This window comes from Ascaphus truei, chromosome 1 (genome assembly GCF_040206685.1).
Source record: "Ascaphus truei isolate aAscTru1 chromosome 1, aAscTru1.hap1, whole genome shotgun sequence".
Taxonomy (NCBI): domain Eukaryota; kingdom Metazoa; phylum Chordata; class Amphibia; order Anura; family Ascaphidae; genus Ascaphus; species Ascaphus truei.
This window is the reverse complement of record NC_134483.1, coordinates 42,605,947-42,623,579: the sequence shown is the minus strand read 5'-3', so window position 1 is coordinate 42,623,579 and position 17,633 is coordinate 42,605,947. Positions and strand designations below refer to the sequence as shown.

At 45.7% G+C, this 17,633-nt stretch overlaps 1 protein-coding gene across 1 annotated transcript in view; it reads left to right on the top strand.

Moving 5' to 3' along the window:
* Positions 1–17,633, top strand: part of WDR7 (WD repeat domain 7) — a 389,063-nt gene that overhangs the window by 283,818 nt on the left and 87,612 nt on the right. The gene's annotated exons all lie outside the window — the stretch shown is intronic.

Sequence of the window (17,633 nt, the reverse complement as noted above, 5' to 3'; positions counted from 1 at the left end):
TGAGTGATGATTGGTGTAAATACAATACATATGAAATGATTGCATACTTATTAACGTGTAAAGAAATTGTAAGGCTACGGCCCCAGTGCCTGCGCTGCACGCGCGCCTGCGAGGCTGGCGGCGCGTGCAGTCGAATTCCCCGGTCTGCAGTGAGCTACAGGGGGGGCGCGGCCATGACGTCACCCAGCAGGTTCGCCCTTATTGGCTGGCTGGACCACCGGGGGGCATGGCCTAGCGCTCCTTCGCGAGTCCTGCTCTCAATTTTCTTGAGCAGGAGTTTCTGTTGGTACAGCGCGGCGGCCCCCCCTCGCAGCAGGCCCGGCCCCATTGTGTGGCGGGAGCTGCAGTATCCAGCAGGGACCTGGCCTAACTTTCCCGTTACTACAATCCACTGACCCATGCATCTGTTTGCTACTGATATTAGAGGAAGCTAGATAGCTACATTTTACATGTCCTAGAAACCGTATATGTGACCTCGGTGGCCATTTTCCAAGAAACTGAAGAGTGACAGGTCGCGTGGGAACGCAGGATGCGATGTAACCTGGAAAAAACACCCTCTTTGGACATGACGTAGTGACTAGGTCTTGGGGAACCCAAAGGGTTAAGGCAGTGTTTACCAAACATTGCCAGGACTTGTTTCACAATGAAATACTTGTACTTTTCCGATTCTTTAATGCACCGATCTCCTAGTTCTAACCTATTATACATGTTTATATAGCGCCCACAGTGTACTTAGCGCTTTATAACAGACAGCACAGGGAATTATAATACAATAAGTGCAATAAATAAAATCCGACAATACGGTAGAAAATGCCTGCCCCGGAGCGAGCCTACAGTCGAAGTGGTATGTTGAGAGATTACAGAGACAGCCGTCATTATTTGTTTAGTTTTAGTGGGTGGGCATGTGTGCGCCAGTGGGGATGGATGTTCCCATGGGGATGTTTACTCCAGGGTGACTGGGGATGTGTGCGCCGGTGTGGCTGGGGATGTGGGCGCCGGTGTGGCTGGGGATGTGTGCGCCGCTGGGTATGTGCGCGCTGGTGTGGCTGGGGATGTGTGCGCCGCTGGGGATGTGTGCGCCAGTGGGGATGGATGTTCCCATGCGGATGTTTACACCAGGGTGACTGGGGATGTGTGCGCCGGTGTGGCTGGGGATGTGTGCGTCGCTGGGGATGTGTGCGCCGCTGGGGATGTGTGCGCCAGTGTGGCTGGGGATGTGTGCGCCGGTGTGGCTGGGGATGTGTGCGCCGGTGTGGCTGGGGATGTGTGCGTAGGTCCCAAAGAGAAGTTTGGCCGCGACCAGGCCAGCGCTCCATCGCCATAACACCGGTGTGGGTGGGATGTGTGCGCCGGTGTGGATGTGTGTCCCAGTGTGGATGGGGATATGTGTGTGAGTGTAGATGAGTATGTATGCGCTAATGGGGATGTGGGCGCTGGATTTGTATTTGTTGTAGTTTGTTAGAACACCCACTGATGAAGACCGTATAATTTTACCTATTTTTCCCTTTTTATAAAAACTTTTTTTGCGGATGTGAGGGGGGTTTTACCTCTAAATCTATTGATCTAGTGTCAAGAAAATAAAGGTATAGCAAATAGGTATATTTCTTCACACACACCCCCTCCCCCACCCCTCAATTTCTCCTTTACAATGTATAACTTAAATCCAGTAGATTTGATAGGTAACCGTCTGAGTTCTGAACATATGTTGTGTTAGATTCTCTTCTTTGAAATCTGTGTTTGATATAGATGTGCAAACGTGCCCAAACTCACTTTGCCAATGTTTTGCCCGAACTCAAATAAATTATTCTGGAAAATGTTTTCTAAAACTATTTAGCCTAAAAAGCTTGGGTGAAACTGTCCGGCGAAACTTTGCCATTTTTAAACAAGTCTAAACTAAAATATAGGTTTTGCAGGAACAGAGCCCATATTTCAAGTTGTAAAGTCTTATAGTACTTGACGAATTGCTTGCAAACTTTTAAAAAGCTTGATTTTGGGGCAGATCTAACAAATGACAGAATTTCACAATTTAGGATTTAGTTGGTTGTCATTAAAAAAAGACAAGTACGTACTGTACATGTTTATATCTCTTATCTCTCACTGACAATTAACTATTTATTGTATGGCACCATACACTCAGTTGGTATCCACTGCACTGAAATTATTTTGACCTTGTGATGTCAAAGCAACCCTTATGACATATAAAAGTATGACCAAATCCATCTAGTTCTATGTACTAATTTACACACAACGATGTGTGTGCTCTGCTGTGTGTGTGTGTAGAATCTTTCATTGACCAGTGAAATGATTTTACCCAAGATCACAATGAGCTGCCACTGTGGTTTGAACATGGTTGCTACCACGTAACCAGCTACTCTTCTGTAACATGGTGTGCAATACACAGTAGGAATAGCAACACACTGACCCCCTTTCCTTATTTTATTTCCTTCTGAAATCAAGCAGATTTTTTTTTTTTCATCAACTAAGGTACTTGCCACATTTTATTATGTTTTATCCAGCCAATAATGTACAATGCACACCACAACATTTTAAATGCCTTTGTTTTGGACTGTTGGAAGGAATCAGAATTGGATTAATAACATTCTGTTCAATAGACCAACCTGTTAACCCATTTTTACACTGTCCAGAAACAGGGCACTCACTTCTCAAAGGTTGGATGTCATGCAAGATGCATACCGTCTGTGTATTATGAAATACAAGATACAAGAGGTAGTGAATGGCGGTGCAACTGCCTTGGAAAAAATGATGACCCAAGATTGCAGGGTACTGGGTACAAAAAGTTTTAATGGCACATAGTAGACAGCACAACAAGAAACTCTGATGCGTTTCAGCCGCACGGGCCTTTGCACAAAGGCCCGTGCGGCTGAAACGCATCAGAGTTTCTTGTTGTGTTGTCTACTATGTGCCATTAAAACTTTTTGTACCCAGTACCCTGCAATCTTGGGTCATCATTTTTTCCAAGGCAGTTGCACCGCCATTCACTACCTCTTGTATCTTGATACTCCTTCGGTAGGAGCACGCCAAGCAGCACCTGGCCCTCCAGTAGATCATGTGAGTTAATTCCACTCTTTTGTCATTCAGTTTATCAAGTTTCACTGTCTCTTTGCACCTTAAACCTGTGACACACATATAAGACATACCTGTTTAAGGCTATTGGGAGTTTACACAAAGTGGCTTTTCAATGGTTGGACAGTGCTATCACCGACTGCGGATATAAGGTGGATTATGAAGGTCTAATTTAAGAATGCTGCTTTACTTGGAAGGATAAAAGAAATGACAATGATTAATTAAAGATATATATTCATGCATGGACTTTCCCTGTGAGCATTGTATAGGGGAGATTTCTCCTATTCTCTAATTATGAAATACAGAAGGACAGGCACTCCAAATGTTCAAAAATTGAGATATTTAATCGATGTTTAGGCTCCCAATCAAGAGCACCGAACAGTGAACATACATATACCCTCACCCAAACCTGGTGGGCCAAAATGGCACAAAAATAATGAAACAAAATACCTAGTGACGTCTCTTTGTTGATGTAAGTGAAGTAGTGAATCCTAGTGGGGCCCAAAACGGAAGAGTATGAAAGGCTTGCACTGTAAAATTAAGCAACAAACATTACACACAGTAAATAGATCCACACAAGTGGAATTTGATGCATTTAATAGATAACAGCACAAAAACACTGTATGCAGAGAACGCTCTGTTCAAACTTAAAGTATAGGCAGGGATATGGTAACCGTATCCAAATTTGAACACTTGGTAGGATACTATAATATACATACATGAAGGCACCTGTAGTTATATATATTATATATAGTAAATGTGGATGGCAAAATCGTAGGCAAATAAAATGGCCGCTTGCGCCGTATGTATTGTACTTATCGTAAAACATCTTACAATGATGGCACCATGGTTTGTGATCCCGTATCACTAACATCGCCTGTCATTGTAATCACCCAAAGCAACAGTATGCATAAATGTCCAAAGGCAGACCTCCACATGTTCACACGGAGTAGCTGTGGAGGTGTCACGGTAATACCAGCGTTATCCTTGCGCGATGACAACACTACTACAGTTTTATTTTATATATTTCTTTTTCATTTTATTTTTTTTATCTCCGAGGAAAAATAGAAGAGGAAGCTTCCTAACACAGGCGGTTTAAGACGAGAGCGAGACTAGTTGCTATTTTAAAAGAATAAAATCAGGTTTACTGCTGTCTTTCAGGTCACAAATGTGGTATTGCTTGTGTGACATAATTGTGTTGGCTCCTAATTAAAGCGTAAAATGTTATTATCTTGCATTTTAATTACGCTGCCCTTTAAAACGGGACTCTGCAATAAAACCCTCCTTGTAAAATGTGAGTTATTTGTTGCCTAGCTCGCCATTAAATTCAATTGTTGTTATTGCTGAAAACTAAGACTTGAATAGTAAGCAGAAGGGTGTTCCCTTTCTGAAGCTGGTGTTACCAGAGAAGAAGCTTACTATACATCACTGATGGATGTCCTGCAGTCTAGGCATTTCGCATGCATTTTCCTCACCTAATGCGGCTATTGGACCCTATCAAATATTCGGTTATTACGGTGGAGTTGCGGCCTTGTTATGGTTTAAGTTTATTGAGGGTTGTCCCTATGCTTATTCCAATGGAAATGTGTGACTCACAAAACTACATTGTGGTGTTGGCACAGTGCATTAATATGTCTTGCTTGGATACCAAGTAATGCTGAGAACGAGGAGAAAAACTACCCCAGAAAGGGCTCTATATTCATTGGGATGCTTTTCATTCAGAATGAGAATAAAGAATTAGATAGGCAGCATGGACTGGTTTCTTTCATTGGCAGACTAAAGGTATTTTAAAATGCTAAAGGAGGAGTGGCTCAGTGAGTGCTTGAAGGCACTGCTTGAAGCAGGGGAACATGGTTCAATTCCCAGTGTTGGCTGCTTGTGACCTTGGGCAAGTAATTTTATCTCCCTGTGCCTCAGGCACCAAAAAACATAGATTGTAATCTCCACGGGTCAGGGACTGTCTGCAAAATGTCTCTGTAAAGCGCTACGTAAAAAACTAGCAGCACTATACAAGAACATGCCATTATTATTATTTAAAAAAATTAGCACTTGGAAAAAATGTTTGTTCCTAATTTTCATAATACAGATCTGATGAATGTGATATAGGGTATTGTCCACTGCGCAAGATACTCAGATGAATTCTTTAAAAGGTGATCAAACCTCATGCAGTTGATCTCGACATAGATGAAGCGGAGCAGGAACGAGTCCCCCGCCAGCAACACAGCCTCCGACCGGCACGAACAGCAAGAAGAAGACAAAGTGCAACCAGGTATATTTATAGACAATAAAAGGGCAGATTTCCAAACGTACAGTTTAAATGCAATACTTGAGACGAAGCCTGATCCACCGGGAGTCCCAAACTGATGGTAACATTCACTACAAGGACGGCTACCTCTGATGAAGCACTGTGTGAAATGTTTAGGGCTTGTTTTTGAGAAGTTCTGTGTTCCTGAGACGTGGGTCTTGTTGGAGGACAATCTGTTTAGCTTCCGGCTTATGAGAGAGCCCCAATTGCATCACTCCTCGTGGGAGGCGCGGTCCACACAGAGAAAACTACCATCTGTTTGGGACTCCCGATGGATCATGCTTTGTCTAAAGTATTACTTTTAACTTGCAAATGTGGAAATCTGCTTTTTTTTCCCGTGCCTATAAATATTTGAAAACTTACCTTGCTGCGCTTTGTCGTCTTCTTGCTGTGATGAATGTAATGTCATAGTCTATTGCTGACACTTGAGGAATCCGTTTCAGTTTGGAGACATGATGTGAAGTATCAGGTACTTTAATCAGCCCTCCGTTTTCAGATGAATGCTTTTAAAACTTCAAGTTTGGGGCTGCCCCGCAGGAGTCCATCACCTAATCCAAATGAGTAGTCTGAACTGTAGTGTTCTTTCTGAGATCCTGCGTGTGGGGCAAAGAAGAAAACATACTGGTGCTTCACTGGTGTAAGGAATCCGCTCTGCAGTTTACTGGTTGCCTTACCTTGCAGCGTGTGCAGTCCTGGAGCACCTCTCCTGATGTTTGCTGCAGCCTGGATTCACTCACCAAAGCAATACACACTCCCTCTGGTATCTACTGCAGCTGTGCAGCCTATCACTGCAACCTAGACTTGCATTCATTCATTGGAGCAGTACCTTCACACCCCCCTCCGGGGATTGGCCCGCTGGCCTTTAAGTATTGTCTTCCCATAATGCTCCCTGCCGAGCATAGTCCTTCCTGGATGTCTCTGTGTTCTGCCATAAGCCTTGTCTTGTCTGTCTCCTTGGTTCCTGAGACCGGCTGCTAGTGTCACGCAGCGGTCTGTTCCTGTGCTGAAGCGGAGTACTCTCCTTGTTGTCTTCAGCTCCCTGGTTCCTGTGACCGGCTGCTAGTCTCATGCAGCGGTCAGTTCCTGTTTCCTGTGCTGAAGCTGAGTACTCTCCTTGTTACTTCAGCTCCTTGTTTCCTGTGACCGGCTGCTATATTCATGCAGCGGTCTGTTCCTGGTTTCCTGCACTGAAGCGGAGGTTTCCCTGAGTATCTTCAGCTTCCTGGTTCCTGGGGCCTACTCTTTCCCTAATCTAGAGAGGCCGTGTCCTGGTTCCTGCGCTGAATCGGAGGATTCCCCAGCCCGCTCAGGACTCTTGCGCTGAAGCACTGGTTTACCAGTGCAGCTAGGCGGTGTGCTACTCTGGTCTGTCTACCACCTCCTGAGACCAGTACCATGGGCCATGGTCGCCGCACGCGCAGAGGCCACTCCCGCACTCCTAAGCTGAAGCGGGGCTCTCCTGACTACCTGTTGCTGAACTCCTGCTTGAACAACGTTTACCCTGATGTCTCCAGTCCTGACCCTGGCGTGTCCACCGACGATGCTGTCTTCTCCTATCCTGATCCTGCTACGTACGACTACGAACTGCGCAATCCGGATCAGCCTGCGCGGTCTCAGGTCGGTGCTTTTACAACCCCACCTCAGCCACGCGGTCCGACCCAGGTTTGTGGCGAGCACAGTCGTGACAGTATGCTCGGCCGCACAAACTCGGACCGCCCTGTGGTGAGGGTTGGTAAGTTTCTGTCTGAAAGCCTGTCCCAGCCTGTAAACCAGTCCCAGTGTGAATACCAATTTCTATGTGAGATAATACCCCTGATTGAAGATCTGATTGTGTTTGTAGGTTTAACCCCTTTGCAAAACAAATGCCGTAATGATCTCATGATGAAGGTTTACCGCCTCCGGGACTTAAAACAATCGCTGGCCGCTTGTATTTGCTTTCCTGGTTACCCTTTAACTTGGGAAAATGTGTACCCTTTAGAATTGGACGACGCCCAAAAGGAACTCTCTTCCCTGGCCTTGTCTTTAGACATTTATATAGCTAAAGAGGACCCTCTCCTCATGTTGGCTGATGCCCAAAAAACACTCCATATCCTTTCCATGACATTGGACATTTGTATAAAGGAACAGGATCCTCCCCTCGCCAGCTTCGCTGCCGCTTGGCTGTATCCCTGGTCTACCACGGATCCTTGCCCTGAGTGTATGCCCGGGTTCCCTGACACCAATGATATGTTTTCGTTAACCCCTGCCGATCAGTCCTGTGAGGTCCCCCTGGAGAATACTTATGTTGCTCTACCCAGCACTAATGTTCTTGTATCAGAGAATAAGTTCATTAGTTCTCCTATTTCTAGCTCAGAAGTCCTTTCTCTAGGTCTTGAGGGTTTTCCAGCTTTAACCTCTGCCGAGCAGTCCTGTGAGGTTCCCCTGGAGAATACATATGTTTCACTAGCCAACACTAAGGTTCTACTATCAGAGAATAAGTCCCTTTGTTCCCCTATTTCTAACTCCGAATCTGTCACTCCAGCTCTTCAGGGTTTTCCTGCTTGAAACTCTGCTAGGCAGTCCTGTGCGCTTTCCCCGTCAGAGAAAGAATCCCTAAGTTCTGTTCCCAGGGTTATTTCTGTATTAACCTCTGTGGGGCAGCTCTCTGAGTTTCCTTTGGTAAATCCCTGTTCTCTGTCAGCCATGGTCACGCCCCTAGCTTCAGAGGAGAGATTCCTGGTCTGTCCTAATACAGAGAGAAGATTACCTATGTTTTACTCTCAGGCATTGTCTGCATTAACCCCTGTAAATTCTTGCTGCCTCCAAGTTAATGCCTTCGTTTTAGCCTCAGAGAATGAGTCCACAAGTCAGACAGCAGAGGTTGCATTGAGGGATTCCCATAACCGTACGGAGTCCCTAGATATTCTTTGCTATAAATCCCCTGCTTCAGCTCAAGTTTCCGCAGTTTCGTCTCCGGAGACTTCGGCTAAAGTTCTGGTTCCTGATAAATGTATTCAGGAGTCAGGTTTTTCCCTAAGCTTGCTCGCAGAGTTCCTTCTCCCGGGTGTTTCGCTGAACCAGCCTGTCGCCCACATAGCGGTGATCCCTGCTTCAGCGCATAGTTCCCACATTATGGAGTCTGCAGTAATTTCTGGTTTCCCAGACATTCCTTACCAAATACCTACTTCAGAGACCAGTACAGTTATGATTCACCCCCGTGTACTGTCTGAGTTCTCCTCCTCTTTAAGTTTAGGGTTAAAAGCATACAGTAGTCTGTATGTCCCTCCTGGGGTTCATATTATGTTCCCAGGAATGTTTGCTGACGCACGGTTTTCTCCCCAAAGTGACGCTTTTTCATATAGATTAGTAAAAAGCTTGCACACTGTATCCCTTTTCGCTGAATTGTGTCTTACTAGTTTTGAGACTCTGAGAGGTAATGATTCTCCTTCTGATTCTGAAGCTCTTCCTACAAGGAGTATCCTGATTGGGGGTCCCCCTGATTTCTCTGTCCAGGCTAATTCTCCAGGGATCAGCATATCTGTGGTCACTTCCTTAGTACTGTCTGAGGTCACCATGCATATATTACAAGTCCTGGGGTTTAAATCTGAGCTATTTAGCTGTCCTGCCTTTGCTGAAACCCAGTCCCTCAGTACTGTGTCTAAATATGCCCCAGCAAACATGGGGTTACTCTGGGAAGAAATGAAAACTCCTGTCTTAAAGGGTATTTTTTCTTACATGTCCAGCAAATCTAGAACCTCAGTAATTGTTTCTAAGTCACTTATCAATACATCTGATTTTTTCTCTAATCAAACCCAGACACCCTCACTATCGGTTAGGAGTCCTGTGATCAGAGATTTTGCACTAGAAAACACACCAATTCATGTTTTTGTCAGGTTAGGTACCCCTGTGGTTAGGGCCATTGCAGTTTCGGAAAAGACTCCTTGTACTCCTAAGGTGCCTGTCATTAAGAGTTTTCATAGTTCATACTTGCTGCTTGTTGATTCTCAGGGCCCTGTCACTGAGGTACAGACTTCAGCTTCTGATGTTAGCTTCCCTCCCACCACTACCCTGGCTCTGCCTTTTTCTCAAGCTACTGATTTGAAGATCCCAAGGACTATTCCTGATTCACTGACAATATTATCTCCCAATGAAGATTTCCCAGTATTGGAGAGCTCTACTGTTGTTTGCTTCTCTGCTCCTGCTAAACCATGGTTTTGTCCCTCGGAATTTTCGGTTGCCCCTGTTATTTCCTCTCAGTTGGAAATACTCTGTACGTATCCCAAGATTTCGGTCCCTATGCCTGGTTTACTGCTTGCCTTGTCACCTTCCATACCAATACCGGGAGATGCTTCCAACCAACCTATACCCTTACTAACCATTATCTGGGAGCCTTCTAGAGGAAAAATTCCTCGCAAATTCCAACATGCAGTGGTCAGCCAAGACTTTTTCTGTTACAAAGTTCCTCCTGGTGTATTCGATCAACTATCAGGGCCGCTGATCCTAGAGTCCGGTTCATTTATTAAAGACTGGGCTTCCTGTAGGGGTTCTCCTGCCGTTTCTGCTCTGGAACCCTCTGGTTCTTCACAGCCCTGGATTTCCAAGTCATTTTGCGAGGCGAGCCATGTACCAAAGATGTTTCTTCCATCAATCTCATATCCTAGAACTGTACTCACCAAAGAACTGCTCGTTTACGGATGCCCTTTCCACCTAAAGAATTTTAGGAACAACTCAATGTCCCCAAGACCCATGGATGGTCCTGTCTGGCCGCAGTTCTCACCGGGGGGTGGGGGTACACTAAGGACTAACCACGAGTCTCTGGACCACGACTCTAACCCCAATCCTAGACGGTTCAGCAACAATTCCCGGTCCCCCAACTCTAGGTGTGCTCATGTTCGCCCGGAGGTCTCGCGTGAAGGGGGGGGTACTGTAAGGAATCCGCTCTGCAGTTTACTGGTTGCCTTACCTTGCAGCGTGTGCAGTCCTGGAGCACCTCTCCTGATGTTTGCTGCAGCCTGGATTCACTCACCAAAGCAATACACACTCCCTCTGGTATCTACTGCAGCTGTGCAGCCTATCACTGCAACCTAGACTTGCATTCATTCATTGGAGCAGTACCTTCACACCCCCCTCCGGGGATTGGCCCGCTGGCCTTTAAGTATTGTCTTCCCATAATGCTCCCTGCCGAGCATAGTCCTTCCTGGATGTCTCTGTGTTCTGCCATAAGCCTTGTCTTGTCTGTCTCCTTGGTTCCTGAGACCGGCTGCTAGTGTCACGCAGCGGTCTGTTCCTGTGCTGAAGCGGAGTACTCTCCTTGTTGTCTTCAGCTCCCTGGTTCCTGTGACCGGCTGCTAGTCTCATGCAGCGGTCAGTTCCTGTTTCCTGTGCTGAAGCTGAGTACTCTCCTTGTTACTTCAGCTCCTTGTTTCCTGTGACCGGCTGCTATATTCATGCAGCGGTCTGTTCCTGGTTTCCTGCACTGTGAAGCGGAGGTTTCCCTGAGTATCTTCAGCTTCCTGGTTCCTGGGGCCTACTCTTTCCCTAATCTAGAGAGGCCGTGTCCTGGTTCCTGCGCTGAATCGGAGGATTCCCCAGCCCGCTCAGGACTCTTGCGCTGAAGCACTGGTTTACCAGTGCAGCTAGGCGGTGTGCTACTCTGGTCTGTCTACCACCTCCTGAGACCAGTACCATGGGCCATGGTCGCCGCACGCGCAGAGGCCACTCCCGCACTCCTAAGCTGAAGCGGGGCTCTCCTGACTACCTGTTGCTGAACTCCTGCTTGAACAACGTTTACCCTGATGTCTCCAGTCCTGACCCTGGCGTGTCCACCGACGATGCTGTCTTCTCCTATCCTGATCCTGCTACGTACGACTACGAACTGCGCAATCCGGATCAGCCTGCGCGGTCTCAGGTCGGTGCTTTTACAACCCCACCTCAGCCACGCGGTCCGACCCAGGTTTGTGGCGAGCACAGTCGTGACAACTGGAAGGTTAGATATTCCAAGGTCTTCAAAGGAGTAGTCCTACATAAGACCAAATTGAACATATGGCAAGTATATCTTTAATGGGTTAAAACTAGGTGAATGTTTACTTAATTTTAAAAAGTAAGATATGTAGTGGGCTCTGGCACCTTGTAGTGGACCAACATATCAGTCGTACAAGTTTGCATAAGCTTCATCAGGTTTCTTCATCTGATGAACATCTTGAAAGCTTATGTACGATTGATAAGTTGGGCCATTAAAAGGTATCACAGCCCACAAAGTATTTAACTCTTTCTGGGACCAATACGGTTATCAGCACCCTTTATAATAAAATAACATCAATTGTCAATCATGTTTACTACAGGTCAGTAATTTGTCACACTTACAATAAATTGAGCATGACCGTTAAAGCACAAGGAACATAGGGAAGAAGGAAATCAGATCTATTCACTCGCTGCATATTAAATGAACAATGAGGAAGACAGAACAGGAAATAGAGACGAGACAAAGATAAGGGCATTACAATTCAGGTTATAGTGCATGTTAACATTGTGAAAAAAGTACTTTTTCATTTGAATTTGTTCAACATATTACTGCTGCGGGTGCTGCTTTGTCATACGTGGGACTGCAGCTTTGTAATACGTGACGTCACCTGGCAAGTTCGCCCTCATTGGCTGAACCGCCGGGGGGCGTGGCCTAGCGCTCCGTCGCGAGTCCTGCTCTCAATTTTCTTGAGAGCAGGAGTTTGTTGGCGCAGCACGGTGGCCCCCCCTCGCAGCGGGACCGGCCCCATTGTGGGGCGGCTCTTGTCCCTGCAGCGTCCGCCACAGCGGGTCTGCAGTAGCCAGCGGGGACTTGGCCTAAGGCAAAGCTATTCCTCTATAGTCCCTTTTTTCCAGCTGGTGAAGCCACTGGTGGTAAAACTTCTCTCATACTATGAAAATTATAATTTCTTTTTACACTAGTGCATACAGTGTTTCTGGTGCTTTGCTCCAGATCTACCCTATAGAACTTACCATTTTCTGCAACTAAATGTGCCTAACCCAAGCTTACTAGTCACTGAATCTGTCATAGGTTTTTGAACCATGGAATCTATAGGCCTGCACCTTATAATGGCACTAAGCAGCAAAGCACCTTATGGCCTTTTCACAGGAATAAGCTTAATGTTTCCTAAATGCTTATCAGTGTTTATAACTAAAATAAAAGTGGTGATGCTTACTAAAGTGCTCCCCTGAGCGCTTTATTTCTTTGATGTAGGTGAATCTGTTATGTAGATTTAATCTTTTCCTCGTCCTTGCAGCCACACTCGCCCATACGATCAAAATTGGGTAACTCCCGTCCAGGGGTTAATCTTCCCAACAAGACATGGCACAAAGAGCACAAGTATAACTAAAAATATATATATTTCTACAAATCAAGCGCAATACAAAAACTCACATGCAAGACATTTATTTAAATTATCACAGTTCTTTAAATATCAATCTGTCTTTGTTCTGCCGCCTTAAAGACACACAACTGGACCTGTCAATGTTTGTTGGCGCTGCCTTTAATTGACTCTTCTGGTTCCCAGTATTTATACTATTGATGGATTGTCTGGCGTTCTCTTTTACCATTGGACTGAGAGGATGGATGAATACATTTAGATACAAAATAACGTGCGGATTCTTCTATAATTTGATGCAACAATAAGCTCAGGTTGCGAGCGTCACTGGGTCAGGTATTGGAAGTCGGTTCAGCTCACACTGATATAGCCCATAAATGTTTTATATCCTCCCCTTTGAAATGAATGAGGGGCGTTTTTCGTAGGTAAGTATCGTCATTCTGAACATAGCACTCTCGCAGGTAATTTACTGCAATGTTTTTGTTAAATCATTAAAAAAAAAACAAGACAAGCACATAATGCAGAAACAAATCTATAGTATCTCTATCCCAGGCTAACTAAATTAGTACATGGTTAGTATGGATCCTGAATCCTAAAAGTGTTTCCTTTTAGTTATGAATGTAATAGAAGAAGCCATATTACTCCAGTAGCAATAAAAGTGTAAAAGCAAAATAAGAGTGCTTCAGCATTAGACGATACCTTGTTTATTTGGACTAACAATTGATATTTTAAGGACAAGCTTTCGAGAGTTCTCGCTCTTCCTCAGGTCAGAAATACCAAGCAATCCTTAACATATCAAATTCTGGCCAGAGTGTACCAGTCTTTTAGTGGGCCGTTACAGGACACAAAGTGGCTTATTGTTCCTAATTGTATTCCGTGTCCCTCTCCCCACGCACCCTTCCTTTTTCTGGGGGTCTGGGGGGGACAGAACTGTTCTGCTGCGGAGGGGCCCCAGGTTCCAATCGTGTTAAAAAATTAAATACAAATTCTGCTTTAAATGTAACCAAAGTATTTTACAACATTATATGTTATACATACATTGTAGACCTATACAATTTAATGTATTTTTATATAATGCTAAGAGTACTGTACATTATATACTGTACTAAACTTGGCTCAGTGGATCTATGCCCAGAACCTATGCTGTAATTGTAAGTACCAGGGGCTCTTAAAGTGACTTGCCAACATGAAAAGGTCTTGGCTCTGCACCTTTAACTGAAGTCCCCCTATTCAAAGGGCTTAGCCAGCAAGGAGTGGGGCCTGGTGCAAAATGAAATAGATGTGGAGTATCCAAAGCCATATTATGTGTTCATGAAAGAGACTTTAAAACAACCTCTCTCAGTAGCTAATGCCGGCCCAGTGCACTGGCTCAGCAACAGTCAATAAACAGCTGTAAATTCCGTACATGGACACAAGTGAAACGCAAATATGTTTCCGTTTCGTCCATTTATGTTTCAATTAGGTGTGTATAACATTTATACCCTTCATGCTCTTTTCTGTACAGATTATTCCTAAATAAATTACTACAGTATATGCAATGTATCAAAAAAAAAATCATGTTTATGAAAAACTTTCCAAATGAATCAAAGGTTTTGCACAGAAATGTGTGCTGTAGTAAGCTCAATCTATTCACATGTTCTGTTAACCTATTTAGCGCTGGAGTGGCCACATAATGTGCAGTGTTTGTACCCAGGGTTGCCACCTTCTAAATGTAAAAAATGTTCTCTTACCCGCGGAGTCTCCCGGCATCTCCCTCTGCAACTCCCGTCAACATTGCTGCACGGCATAAAATGACGCTGCCTTGCCAAGACAATGGGACGTCTTGACGTTAGTGTCAGGTTGCCATGACAACTGGATGCCTTATGGCGCCGAGGAGTCACGACTTCACGTACAGTCCCGTTGTCATGGCAATGCGGCACCATTGGACGCCACGCAGCCATGTTGATGGGAGTTGCAGAAGGATGCCATGAGACATCGCCGCCACCCGCAGATTAGCAAGGTAAACCCGTAGCCCGGAGATACGTGGCCAAAACCCGTTGTCTCCTTGTCAAACCCAGAGAGGTGGCAACCCTGTTTGTACCTTTTGGTAACTTATACTACTGCCGTATTGACATCCCGTGAAATTAATTTTATTTTGTAGGCTTTGCGCCCCAAAATGTTGCTCTTACCCCTTGCTGCTAAGAGAAGAAGCAGAAGGCCATTAACCTTTTTATAACGACACTGATGCTATTCCCATAGCATGCTAAATAACTGATTGGTTAAACAAAGTGTGAGTAGACTAACAAAGAAGAGTGGCTAAAGGGGAAAAGACATATAATTGAACTAAAAGAGCAGATCTCAGCATTTTGTGTAATTCCTGCCTTTTTTAACAAATGAAAATAAAAAGTAGCCCTGAACATATTTAGGTTTTATTACATTTTGTTCAGCCCTATTCTGTGTCCCATGTGAAGGCCATAGACCTTTTCAATTAATATACTAATTAAGGTGGGTTCACTTTCAGTCTTTATATGATTACTCTAACTACATGCAACTCATAAAGACAAAGACCAATAATAATTTAGCTCAAATCTCACATAAACCTACTTCCTGCTGAGCGTAGCCTTGCAAATCCATAATTTTTTCTGCTCTCGTACTACAATAATAAAACCATTGCATAGAACAAATGTCAATTACATACATTTTGTTATTTTAGGGGTATGTTCATTTTAAAAGTTTATGGGGAGCACAACAAAGATATGATAGGTTGTTGATTTTATGGGGAGCACAGCAAAGATATATAATAGTTTGTTGATTTAATTGGGAGCACAGCAAAGATATATACTCTTTTATGTTGATTGTCTCAAGGCAACAATTATATTAATGAGTAAATAAAAAAAAATATTTGGGCGTTTCTATAAGATGTGTGCTTTCTAATCATATGCACACAGGAGTCAGTCTTACAGCCTTTCTAACGCTCCCAAAATGCTAGGGGAATTGTAGGCTTTGTACGACTGATTACCTATATAAAGTGTGTTTTCTTATGCAAGGGAAAAGGTAAGCTCCAAGCACTTGTGTCCATTGTAAGGCTAAGGCCCCGCTCCCTCAGTCAGCGCGCCCGCACTGCAGACAGGCGGGGCGCTGACATACACAGACCGCGATATGCGGTCTGTAGGGAGCGGGAGCCGGGGCGGGAGCTGGGCGGGAGGGGGGGCGTGGCTTGAGCGGAGGGACCCGCTACTCTTCCCCCCCCCCCCCTCCCTCCCTCCACGGGCTCGGGCTGGAGCTGCTGATGGAAGGTAATCAAAAGCAACACACACACACACACGCAGGCACTCATACACACACACATGCACGCACACAGAGGCAGGCACTCACGCACTCAGGCACACATATACACATACACAAACACAGACAGGCACTCACGCTGCTTTCCCTCCACACTCCTCCCCGCTCCCCGAAGCCTCTCCTCCTCCCGAAGCCTCCCCTCCTCATTGGCTCACAGCCACACCACGTGACGCGTCGACGCTAGGGATAACAATTCTCTTGAATCCCCTAGCGGCTGACGCGTCACAGCGTGTAGTGAGCTGTGCAGCCAGGGGGGACCGGGACCGGCTCGGGAGGATTCCCCTGCTGATGGGGAACTCTCGTGTGGCCGCCCGCGCCGCCGGGCGCAGCGGGTCCCAGCCCTAAGGCCTCATACAGAGTTCAGGTTGAAATACACTGAAGTATTAATGCTTATTTCCTTTTTGAATTGGAAAGCTAAAAATCAGAGAAATGTTTAATTGTAAACATTGCCCCACTTTTACCTTGATACTAGCTAATACTATACACGATACATAAAGCTTGGCCCCCTGCAGACGCACTTACCGGAAAGCTCTCCTACTGTCTCTGTACGTTTCTCCCTACCAATTAGATTGTAAGTTCTTCGGAGCAGGGACTCCTCTTCCGAAATGTTACTTTTATGTCTGATGCACTTATTCCCATGATGTGTTATTTGTAGTTATTTGTTATTTATATGATTGTCGCTTGTATTACTGCTGTGAAGTGCTATGTACACTAATGGCGCTATATAAATAGACATACATACATACCTTGAGTCAGAGTAGCACTGCCTTGGTTGGAATCCCTATCGTGTGTGTGTGTGTGTGTGTGTGTGTGTGTGTGTGTGTGTGTGTGTGTGTGTGTGTGTGTGTGTGTGTGTGTGTGTGTGTGTGTGGTATATGTATGTAGTATATGTATATATATAATATATATATATATGTGTGTGTGTGTAGCCGGGCTCCCCTCTCCCGCAATGTTGTTGGATGGGAGGTTTGCAACCGGGCAGGGGACGCTCCGGCAAAGCGGAGGTTCCGCGACGTCAGGGCGCCGCCGTCTGAATGCAGGCGCAGAAGGTGGCGGCGCTGGCAGAGGTCGCACTTGCGCGGGCATAGCTGCCAAAGCCCGCGAAGGAGGGATCGTTCCGATAGGGTGGAGCGTAGGGGACTACGAGTCCCAATAGCCACCGCGAAACCAGGTGACGCCAGGGAGCCAACCGGCTGGTTGGGATATCGGGAGATAGGGTCGCACGGCGCGCACGTTGTGTCAGAGCTAGCAGGAGGAGGAAGGAGACAGAGCTCCAGGTGTAGGGTGGCACACAGCCCCTACTTAGGCCTTATACCCTGGCCCAGTTAGGCCCTGAGTCCCTGTAGTGTGGTGCGAAGATAGGGATTGGCCCTAGACAGGTTCCAGTGCCCCCCTTATTGTGTATGTTCAGAGACAAAGTTCAGAGACAGTACATATCTTACAGAGGTCTGGGCTCAGACCCTCTACTGTGCTGCAGCCATCTGGGTGGGATCGCCCCGGACGGCTCCTGCTGAATCCAGTCACATCTGATCCTTTGTGAAGATCCTTGGCAGGCCGGGGTACAGGAGTGCCCGGCAGGTAAA